Source organism: Ischnura elegans, chromosome 5 (assembly GCF_921293095.1).
Source record: "Ischnura elegans chromosome 5, ioIscEleg1.1, whole genome shotgun sequence".
NCBI classification, from domain to species: Eukaryota; Metazoa; Arthropoda; class Insecta; order Odonata; family Coenagrionidae; genus Ischnura; species Ischnura elegans.
In genome coordinates, this window is record NC_060250.1 from 132360634 (window position 1) to 132373357 (window position 12724).

Consider the following 12724-nt stretch of genomic DNA (forward strand, 5'->3'; position numbering starts at 1 on the left):
CCGATAACAAAACAAAAACTGTTGTTTATAAGAAGGTACTTGACTCAAGAGAATAAAACCGAATGTGAAGGATAGACCGGGGAACGTTTACGCAGTGTAATTTTCCGAACCGACTTATAACGCAAAAATGACCTTTGTACCTCATATATTGAATATAACCTTGTCAGCCAGTAAAACTCTCGGTTTTGTTTACAGAGTATCAAAGTATACAAACTCATGCAAAGCTCTGAAAATGCTGTATTTCTCTTTTGTTAGAAGTAAATTAGAATATGGATCTTTGGTGTGAGCGCCATATTTAAAAAAATACATTGATGACATTGAAAATAATCAAAAGAAATTCATTAGGTACTTGTATTATATTTGGTTCAATGTTTACCCCGCTCAAGAGAATTATGTACCGTATAAAAGCTTGTTGAAACTATATAACTGTCAAAGTTTAGAGAAGAGAAGGCATGTGAGAGATCTCATCTATTTATTTGGTATTATAAACAGGGGCGCCGACTTATAAAAAATATTGGGGGGGCCCATATCGGAGGTCTTGCCCCGGGAAGAGGTTAAATTCAAAGTGTGTCGCAGCACCGAAACACTACCATGATTCACAACACTTGATTCAGTTAACCTGCTTAACCTTATAATTATTAGTTTCAACACACATTGTTGAGTTTACTTCAAACGTTAACTATCGTCAAACATGGGAAATAAAAATTACAAATATATTTATGTGATTTTACAAAGCATAATATAACTTAATTATTTTCTTGAATTATTGAGGGGGCTCCGCCCCCCCAAACGAATCCTTGAGGGGGCTCGGGCCCCCTCAGGGCCCATGGAGTCGGCGCCACTGATTATAAACATTGGTGAATGCCAGTTTTGTTTGGCGAGTTTAAATTATTATGCTTCAAATGTTAATTTGAGGCCCAAATCTTTGTTTTACATAAATTATGCGAAACATGATTATGCAAAAAATTCACCATTGCGTAGATTGTGTAATAAATATAATAAATATTGTGATGAACTTAATTTTTTTCAACAAAGAAATGAGTATTGTAAGGCTCTAATATTGTTAACGAACTATGACGACTAAATTTTGTGTTATATTCTAAAAAACTGGGATTGTATTTTTGTATTATGTTTATATACTTTCTATCAATTGTGTTTTTCTTGTAATTATGTTGTTGGGAAAACAATAAAAACCAATAAATAAATAAAAAAATTAAAAAATAAAGAAATAATAACCAGCGCGCCACAAGTCATGACATATTAATGCTGCACCCTAGGGTCTATTCTCACGAGATTTTCAGCGTCAGTCAAGCACCGGTCTAGCGATTGGACCTAAAGCCATTTTTTGCGGATAAAAACACGCATAGGCCAACAACTGGATGCGTAAAACTTAGACTTCATTATCTACTTTACAAGACTGCTATGTCTGAAAAAATATCCAAGTTAAACATAAATATTTTAAATTCGTTGATAAAAATCCGCCCATACCTGCCCCGGTCTCCCTTGTGTAGATTGAATTAAGGAAATGTAACAAGCCATTGTAATAATTATTTTTGCCGTTTTATTTAATCTTTTTTTATTTTATTATAGCAAGTCAAAAAATAATTCAAATCATTACAGCCGCTCTTGATTTATAAATAGTGTTCTTTACTGATCATTGATTATTAGGCATTACGAACTTTGTCGGGCCACCTAGCAACTTTATAGATGTAATTTTAAATCTCATCGATTGACGATCTCTAAAATTAGGTTTTCTCGCACTCTAATTCCTGGGAATGGTTTTTGAAAGTCATTTTTTTAAATATGCTCTTACTATTATGGTTGACTTACGCCAAAAATATTCGCTCATTTTTCACATACAAGTTCAAGGATGGCGGCTATGACAGCTGAAATGACGGCTCTCTGACGTCATCATTTTTCAGCATAAATCACCGCTGTCCCTAGTTTCCATCATTTTTTGTGGTCGCGTTTTCGATCACTAAACACGTTCTTGAAATGCAGCAGCAGCCAACTAGCGCACGAGACCATGAGGAACTGTTCTCCCCTATCCTGAACGAGCGATTACCACACGCCCGTAGCCTAACTAGAGCTGAGGTCTACCCTCACCTATCCAAACCAAACTCCTGGTTGAAACACTGAATGGATGACGAAGTTGACCTCACAAAACAATGGCAGAACTTTTGGGCACCAGTGTCAAAGATGCGAAAACAAATCATATTCATACATATGAAATAATTAGGGATGGTCGGATCGGATACCTCGGATCCAAATATCCTCGGATATTTCCCATTATCAGATACATTGGATCCTAAGTCGCTGAAGACATCGGATCTGGATCCGAAATTTTTAATAATAGCTTCAGTGAATGCAACACTCCATAAGGGTGGAGAGTGTTCCGATTCTCTCTTCGAATGCGCCGTCGCATGCGATTATTGTCCTACGCCACTGGTCAGTGGTTTAACCGAATATTTTTCCTATTTTCATTTCCAAACCCAAGCGTAACAGTTTAGGTCCTGAGCATGTAAAGATGCTTAAAAAAAACAACTTGAAAGCCTATAAAAATGACTTTTAATTTACAAAAATATTAAAATGTGTATGAAAATCTAAAAAGCATTCCTTCGATTGTATGTACCCAGAATAAACTTGAATAATTACTTCGTTTAATAGCAGGAATTTGAAAACGCATTTGGATACGAAAATATCCGATCCGAAAGATCCGGCTCCGAAAATCAAGGATCCGTTCCAAATCGGGATCCAAAAAAAAATCCTGGATCCGTCCATCCCTGGAAATAATTATTATGTATGTTAAAAAACATCTATCTGCGTAATTTCGATGAGACCCTTAGGAAAAAAATACCACCAATCTCAATGAATTTGATGGATATACCTAGTATATAGATTCTCCTTATACAACCATTCACTAGCGAGTGAGTCAAAATAAGAATATACAAAAAAATTCCGCCAACTATTCATGAGTTGGTGACATCACTGGAGCTGCGGTTCAATTGCTCGTTCAGGAGGAACCTTATCTAAGGGGAAGAAAACGGTCAATAATTCTGAGCCAACTAGACAAGAGTTCTTTACAGCATTAACATGGCTCCGTAAGTTTTAAAGCTGTTGGTTCCCGTTGCACGTGGCCGGAGAATTTGCCAAAGGCTGGAAGAATATAGATATACGGAGCTGTTAAATATTCTATCTCTACCACAACCATCTCGTGCAATAGATGCAATTGAGTCACTGTAATGGAAGCAAGGGTTCATTTCCTTTGGTTTCCAGGCCATCAGAGGAAATGGGAAAGCAGTCGGCTATGAGGCGGTCGGCCAAGACAATGATCGTGCTGGCAGATGACCTCGCGACCTGAGGCTACCTCTCCACCAGTGGCGGCTCGTGAGTCAAATGCTGGGAGGGGCACACTCCACCGGGCGATCAAAATTTTTTAATATTTTGTGTATTTTAGTGAGTTATTTCAGGCAATCTAGGGACCACTAATACTCAATACAATCGCTAACACTAACTCGATTAACTCAACTACAACTAGTCTATTTACATTAAAACAATTTACACATACATAATAAGCCAACTGGTCACCAAAAAAAGGTATTCTGCAACACTGCAACACCAAGATTATACGGCCGCCGGGTGGCGCGACGATGTAAACTCACTAGATGCTCGGGCGGCGTCCCAAGATTTCCATAAGGCACAATCTTATTCGCGTCATAGCACCAGCAGCCCCCATCACTACCTCTCTCCATATAGGTAACTGCATGGTGTTGGATTGGGACGTTCTGGCCAGCGCCCCGCGGCTACAAATGTGAATTTCTCGCGCTATTTTTGCTCGTTTTTTCCTACATTCTCGTTATATGCGATTGAAAAAACACCTAAGTAAATAGATATATAATTAAAATTGAATGGGTATTTATTTTTTTCCTTTTTCAAATCTTTGGGAGGGGCGGCGTCCGAGAGTCCTTATGGGCAAGCCGACACTGCTCTCCACAGGTGACCACATTTCGAGACTAGACACCTCTTTCCGCCGGAGGCTAGTCTCATCCTCAAAGAGAAGCGTCCTCGGTGACTTTTCTCTATAACAATGTGTCCACTGGGGGGTTGTGTTTGAATCGCTCGTAATTATTCCGAGCACGTAACCAAGGAGTCACGTGGTACAATTACGAGCGATTCGGGATTTTGGTGTGTTTGAATCACTCGTAAAAATTTCACTCGTAAAAACCCTTCGTAATTATCTGACTCGGTAGCTACCGGTCGGGATGATTACGAAGGATTGACTACGATGGATACCAAGTAAACAACATGGCGGATTTCATGATGTTAATGTACGCGCATGAGAATTTTAGCGACGAGGATTTAACTGCGGAGAGAACACAGCGTAATTTCAGGAGAAGAGGAGACGCCTTTGAACTGAGTGAGAAGGAATTCAGAAACCTTTTTCGCCTCAATGAACGCTGAACGCAAAATCTGATTGATGCCATACATCTCCGAAGCTTCACGGACATCAGCTGTAAGTAATGTAAACAAAGTAAGTACACATGTTCCATGTATGAATATTTATTGTTTTTAATCATAGAAATTTTACACCGATTTCTGGTTGTGATCCAAAGTTAAATAAGATGTGAAACGCGAAGAAATCTAACTTTATTACCGCTGTTCTAACTTGCAATATCTTAATAAATTGAGGACATTATTCTGCTAAGTTGGAGTGCAAAAGTTTAATAAATCATTAAAAAAGATCATGTTTCAAGTAAAGAAGGAGAATGAGGAACTCCGAAAAGCGATGTGCTGGCATTATGACATTAATTTTAAATTGGTGTATTTGAATTTGCCCCCAAAACAAATACTGCCGTACGCAAAGCGCGTACAATGTAAATACGTTCTCCTGTTGTTTTCCCAACATTTTCATTTCTGCAGAGAGGGATATGTGGTGGAGAGTCAACTTCTGGTTGTTGAGAAGCAAATTGTGCCTTGCTGGAATGATTATTTACTCAAACTCGATAAGTGCAATTGAATTGTTTTACCGTTCATCCTGAATAATTCGTTTAAAAGTGTTTTAACAGTGCTAATGTCCTTCCGTTACCGTATTTCGCTATTTTAGGATAAGTTTATTTATTATTCTTCAAATTTGGCTTTGATCTTTCGTATTAGAACGGTAGTTTTGCGAAAAATATCCTCGGTCATTAGTTTCTTTTGACGGGACGTTGATTACTATAGTTTTATTGTGTTACTAATTCCGAGTATTGGTATCTTGTATTTAATTGTGTAATATGGGCCTCATTACATATTAGCTTATCTCTAACTTAAAATAGCCGAATATATAACCATGAAAATACATTAAGGTTGTTTCTCACTCGCGCATGTAACAGTGTGTGTCGACAAATGTTCAACTTTGCCTCAAGATAAACACTCATTTCATTACAGGTATTGGCTACTCTTACCGTCAATGCTGTTGGACAATAAGTGCCATACATAGCTTATGATGCATATATGAACATGGAGAGAAGCTTTTTGTGCCGGAGGGTGGAAGAGGTGACAAAAACTATAAATGACTATCTCTTTAACGATGGGTGACCGTGGACCATAGCCCAAATTCAATATCATAGCGCTGGCGTAGGTATATACTAACTTGGTTTAAAAATTTATGAACATCCGTGAATAGTGAACGCAGTAGACCTAATGCTATATTTCTTAGGCAAGTATGTACGCGTCATGCATTAAGTGGTTGGTTTTTACTGGTTATATGTGATGTATGTATTCCCTATGAAAATCAGAATAATAGATGGAACTCACATTGCCATGGTGGCATCTCCAAAAAAATCATGTAGTGATAAAGGAAAGGGATTATTTAAATTATAACATATATCATTTGATTAATATGCAAGTGGTGAGTTCATGTGATGTAATAATATTTTATTTTGAAGCAACTAGGGTCAATTACTTTTTAGAAATTTACATTGTAACCCATTACCTGCTGAATGATATTTTAGTGTCAATGAGTAGCCTAATGAGCTTCTTACATTGACTTACATAACTGGTTTTCCAAAATAGAATATAATTATTATATATCCATGATTATACTAATTGAAACCATGCATATCTGCCATGTTCTATAGCAATATATCCCCAAAGCAATAGATCCTCAAATAGCAATGAATAGCCTAAGGAATGGGAGGCATGTTAGAATAAGATTATTTTGACTCATCTTAATTTGCTTTGATTTTAATGGTTTCTGTTCATTTTTTTAATCTGAAGGTTTTGATATGTTGATTTTCTGTTACTGTTGTATTTTTAATTTTTCAGACTAACTCAACCAGATTCTCCCAGGTTCAAATTTGGGTGAGGATTCTGGACAACCCCTTCTAAATCGTAATATTTAAAATACTAATCCAAAGGATGCTGTTCAGTGGTTGTTTGGTTGACTAATTATTTCAATGGAAATACTCTGGTGTGCATTTTTCTCAGAATACTAATCTATGTATAAATAATAATTCTTAGATCTACTAGGAAGTCTATCATCTGTAAAGCCTGGTTACGTGATACATTAACATGCTCAAGTTAATGCTTAAATGATTGAATGCGCGAATGAACTTGAAAATGCACTGTATAACCACCAAACTTGTGTGGACGCAGGAACAGAAAATAGAACCTGTTCTATGTGGTTCATCCAGTTGTATATGTTCTGTTCCGGTCCACCACAATCGTTTATGATTTCACGCATTAACTATGTGTTTATGTACCGTGTAACCAGGCCTTCAGATTGCAGGATAAACTGCTTGACTCCTTGGTGACTTTTTATCACTACAAGCTTGGTATGTACCTTGTTTCACTTAACCCATCTTCTAATCTTTCATAATCTAAAACTAATCGAAACAGTTACATCAATTTTTAGGGGTTTCCAACAAACATTGGTGTTCAATACCAACAGTTTTGATGTCCAAGCCACTTTTTCTCTTCAAATGTGCTGAAACATTTTTTTTTGGCCCTCTTCATACTGAGCCTCCCAAGGCATACCCACTGTACAATAAGCAGGAGTCTGAATGACAGTCTTTCATGTGTGGTCTAGGTTTATTTTTACTATAGTTAATAGTAGTGGGTGTAACTCGGTGGAAATGCTTTATCATAGGAGATGAAGGAATAAAAACTTTACTAATTCCACATGGTGATTTATTGTGTCTGACCATGGTTTCGTTACAGTGTAACATGTTCAAGGTGAGACCTCTAAAATGGTAAGCTGTAATGAGACCATGGTAGACAAAATTAATCACCATGTGGTAAAAGCAATGTTTTTACTCCTTCAACTGCTACTTTTTCTTACTTTTCCTCTGCTTATACTATTTCTGCTTCATTTTCTATTTGGTTTCCCTACTTAGGTGTAGGTATGTCCGCAGTGGTATGCAGCGGAGATTACTTTCTGCCAATGGGAATGGAATTACTCATAAATTTGATGGTTGCTTGCATTATTTGTCTTTTGTGAAAATGATTAATGAGGATCACAGGTTTGCCATCCATAATGGTTGTTAATACTCAATATTCAATAATAAATCCATTATGGCATACAAAACTTTATGTTTCTATGATATGCTCTACTTTCTCAACTTCACATTAATGTGATCCATGAATGTGATGTATACCAACTCCTTGTATAACGTTATTTCTATTGCAGTACATCAACGATACTATGTGTTGTTCTTTTCTTTGAAAATAAAGACAATTCAATGCCAAGATGCATGTTATTGATGCTATTTTTTATATAACCTAGACCTTGTGTAAGATAAATTTAAATGTTCTCCTAAAATAGTGACAAACCTAATGGATTAGAATAGCATTAATTTTATAACAGCATCTTTGATAAACCAAGTCGAGTCTTAGATTGAACCAATAGGATTAAGCAAGAGGCTAATTAGATTTTTTTTAATAGGAGAGTAAATTTTTGAAACAATTATATTGTTTCTTCCCCTATTTAATTACTAGAAATTAGAATTGGGCATGAAGTATATATGCACTGCTTTGAGGATATTCTTGCAGGTCTTATTGGATACTAAATTCCCTATGTAGATCAAATTCTATTTTATCTTTTTCACATCTTAAACCTCCCTCCATTCCTATTCATCTTCTAATTTTCTTTTCATTACTGGAATTTTTTCAACTTGAACTTTGAAAAATGGGCATTTCTCTTATTGCTCCTATCTTCCAGCATTAATTTTTGCCCTTGGTATAATTAAAGTTGATTAAAATGTGCAGGACATGTATGAGTGTTAGGTTATGGAAAGTGGATTCAGCACAGCAGTAGTAATTCTTATGGTACAGAATAACTTTCAATGAAAAACAATATGCTGGAAAGTTCACTCAAACACAAAATAGAGCTCAGAGCTAATTTCAGGCTAAAATCCCAAGAGGAAATGGCCACATAAGTTGGGCCATTTTGCTGCACATACTATGTAGTCGCACATACAGGCTGTATAAGCTTTTCCTCTTGGGATATTATGCAAGACTTGCTTTAGGGTCGTCCGCCTCGTCTTTAGAATTGAAACAATGGTGCTTGTTGTGGTAGTTTGATTTGAGGGAGTGAGCTTGAGTCGGGATTAGAAATTGAGACTGTCTGAATAATTATGGAAAGTGGATTAGAAGTGGAAATAAGTGTTGAAACACTCATAGTAGATGTGGAAGGAGATTTTGAGGTTGATGGGATCGGGTCAAAGGAAGAAAGATTACTTGAATCTACAGATTGACTATTTTTTTCTTCATCTACATGGCCTACTGAAGAATTCTGTTGCTGAAATAACCAATGATTCTATTTTGTGACATACTCAACTTAGTTACACTTGGGGTCTGCTACGCTAATGTTAGTATTACCTCAATATCGAAAATGATTAGTATTTCCTGCAAGTCTTCATGCCCGTGTGTCGCATTCTTCCCTATCAGTGCTATCATACGTTTTTTAATATGATTAAGCTCCTTAAATTTAAGGGCTCCACTCCCAGTCTGGGTGCCCTCACGATTGTAACACGCTACTTTAGCGGCAGATTTCAAATCTTGCCAACGCTGAGGGAAAATTTATTAATCACAACAAATGTTATGAGATTCTTAAATGGCAATTTATGGAAACATAGTTTCTCAGCAACATATACGATGCTACATATTTTTCTATTTTTGAGTAAGTAGTTATTTTTACGTTTCATTTAAGCTAATCACTCTGTAAAAAATAATTACTTTATAAGAAAACGATCATTTACCGAAAAATATGGATCAGATATGGAAGAATAAGAGGCTAATGTAACGTAAATATAAATAACTAATACGCTTAATGGTTTATTAATAATGAATTAATCATTAATGTCGCAACACGTTTCATTTTATATAGTGTACCTTCAGAATGAATTGCCGAAGCATATATTTCTGCTTAGCGATAACTTCATATTTACGCCTTTGTTTACTTTAATTTACACCGCGCTACTGACGAATTCGTAAACAAATGAAGGAAATTACAACGTTGCCACAACCACCACTCGTGATCCATCTCATTACGAAGGCTCCATTACGACTTCGAGACGAAAAGTTTCAAACACACCAATTACCCTTCGTGTTGGTGAGCACTCGTAATGGACCGCTCGTGATGGTGAGTGAGTGGAATTATTACGAGCGATTCAAACACAACCCCCCTGGAGGAGGATTACGCCGCCATAAGTATTCAGAGAGCAGTCTCTCAGAAGGACGGAATAGTTTCCAGTTCCGAGACTTCTTCTGGAGAGGTGGTAAATATATCCACGTATTCAAAAGTTTAAGTCTCCTTCCACTCATCGCTCGTTGTGTGCGGTTTCAATATCATCCCCGCACGCGATTCCCTCCACTCTCGAGACTCGATTTGGAGACTTTTAGTCCGCAGTGGAAATGTTGCTAAGTATTAGAAGATTGGAGAGAACCATGGCTCGCAATGACATCCGGTAAGCTTCACACTGGATCAAATAATCAAACTACAACAAACCGCCTCCTCTCTTTTACTGCAAATATTAGTTTGTAGTAAAAGGGAGGAGGCTAAAGCAAACATCAACCTAGGAAAGCATAAGCTTGAAGAGGTGAACGAGTTCTCTTACCTGGGAAGCCGCATTACCAGCGATGGACGGAGCAAGAAAGAAATACACAGTAGAATAGCGCAGGCGAAGAGGGCTTTCTACAAAAAGAAGAATCTTCTTACAGCTGAAAATACCAGCATAGAAGTAAGGAAACAATTCATCAGATGCTACATATGGAGTATGTTTCTCTATGGAAGCGAGGCTTGGACGTTGACAGCAGCATTCGAAATGTGGTGCTACCGAAGAATGATGAAGATAAAATGGATTGACCGTGTGAGTAACCATGAAGTGCTAAGGAGAGTAGGAGAAAAGAGAAGCCTCCTAAAAACATGAAGCAGACGAAGGGACAACTTAGTTGGCCACATTTTGAGGCACGATGGTCTGATGAAGACAATATTTGAAGGACTAGTGGAAGGGAAAAAGGGCAAGGGACGGCCCCGAATGAGTTATATCGGACAGGTTACAAAGGATGTAAAAGAGAATAAATATGTAGCTATGAAGAGATTAGCGGATAGGAGAGAGAAATGGAGAGCTGCGTCAAACCAATCTTAGGATTGTTGACTAATGATGATGATGATGATGACAGAAGAATGATGAAAACCAAATGGATCGACCGAGTTAGTAACGAGGAAGTCCTAAGAAGGGTAGGAGAGAAGAGAAGCCTCATGAAAACCTTAATAAGAAGACCTTATAGGCCACATCTTGAGACATGATGGCCTGATGAAGACAATTGACGAAGGACAAGCGGAAGGCAAGAATGGAAAAGGAAGACCCCGAACAAAATATATGGAACAAGTAAAGAGAGATGTGAAAGAGAAGAAATACGTAGGTGTGAAAAGATTAGCTGACAGGATAACTGAGTGGAGAGCTGCGTCAAACCAATCCTAGGATTGTTGACCAGTGATGATGACAACAAACCGCAGTCACGAGCAAAATCCGCCTCTTCACAGATAATGTAGTTGTATACAGAGAAGTTTAGGACCATAGCGATAGATTAACATTAGAAAAGGACCTCGTTGCCATAAATGACTGGTGCAGTACTTGGGAGTTGGAATTAAATCTTGAAAAGTGGATGGTGATGAATTTTTGGGACAAGGATATTTCTTCAAGAAGGAGCTACACCGCTAACGGGATTCCACTACCAAATGCCGAATTTTATTAAATACTTTGGGGTGACCATTACCCGGGATCTTTCGTGGGGTAAACACGTGAAGTATGCGGGAAAGCTAACCGTAAACTTAGATTTATAAAAAGAATTCTCGGTAAATGCCCAAAAAAGGTGAAAGAAATAAGCTACCTGACTCTAGTGAGGCCTCACTTGGAATATGCTGCTAGCGTGTGGGACCCTCACGAGGTAGGACTAATAGGTGAAATTAATCGAGTACAGCGCAGGGCGGCCAGATTTGTGATGGGTTGTTACGACAAAAAAGGGCAGCGTTTCAAGTATGTTAAACGAGTTAGGATGGGAATCTTTACAGGAGCGTAGATCGAAGTATAGGCTTAACTTACTTCGGAAATTCGAAGAAGATATTTTCTCAGACGACGTGAATCATATCCTTCGTTTACCTTCGTAGTATAGTAGACGTGATCATGAGAATAAAATAAAAGAAATAGACTGAAAAACAGAGAGATTTAAAATGTCATTCTTCCCTCGTACTATTAAGGATAGCAACGTTGTCTCAATTGATAGGATTAATGGCGTCGCTCGCTAGGATCACTCATTGCATATTTTTCATAGTTCTAACCTTGCATGTACTTACTCTAGGATTTACTAACCATTAGCAATTTTTTTAATGAATAAGCATGTTTATTTTTCTAGTGTGCGTAATATTTCTATGATCGTGCGGCGTGCATGTGGCTGTCCTCTTGCATGCTGCATGTTGGTGATTTGTCACCCCCTGCCAAACATCCTAGAGGGGGCTCGCAGGGTATAATGTTGATGTAGATGTGAACTAGCCAGTCAAAGATGAGGGGGGACGTGTCTATCACGCGCAAAGAAGTGGGCCATCGCGGCCTCACTTACGCGCGTGTCATCTCCCAGGAGGCCATTCCGCGACGCCTGCACGGCAGCTGATGCAATGCACTCAATATCGGGAGAAGCGAGCGGAAATCCTAAGCGACAATGCCGATTGCGCGCAGAAAAAACTTATGCGGCTGCCGAATGAACTGGCATTGTGTCAAAAACACAAGGAATACACCCGAAATGAATAAAGAAATAGTTTACATGAAATTAAAAACCTTTCACCCAGAGACCGCTTGAACAAATTGCTTGAACAATTGAGATTAGATATCCATAGGATCAACAAGGAGAACGTAATATTAGAGCCTCACTATATTTCCAGGTCCGATAGAAGCGATAAGTTAAGAGAGACGTTTTGCCGAATGGATAGATATGGGAATTCGTTTTTCCTCCGAATCATAAAGGATTTTAATAAATGCTAGCCGTAATTTTCTTAGAGCACTTCCTTAATTTGTGTGAACGGCTGGTGTCCTAACACGCCCTTCCACACGCCTTTTAAGCGGCTTGCGGGGTACTATGTAGATTTAGATGTAGATGTAGATTACGAGGTCGAAAGTTTGGAGGAAGGATGTCTTCAAATGGTTCCCTAGCTGGCCGCAATCAGACGCCAATGAGCTTCGCGTTAAAT

The 12724-nt window shown here is 38.0% G+C and overlaps 1 long non-coding RNA gene across 1 annotated transcript; it reads left to right on the forward strand.

The window, feature by feature from the left end:
• The first annotated feature begins 6349 nt into the window (after positions 1 to 6349).
• Positions 6350 to 7728, forward strand: LOC124159573. The gene is made up of 2 exons (XR_006864976.1): positions 6350 to 6451; positions 7377 to 7728. It is a non-coding gene; the product is annotated as an uncharacterized LOC124159573 (long non-coding RNA).
• Positions 7729 to 12724: the final 4996 nt, after the last annotated feature.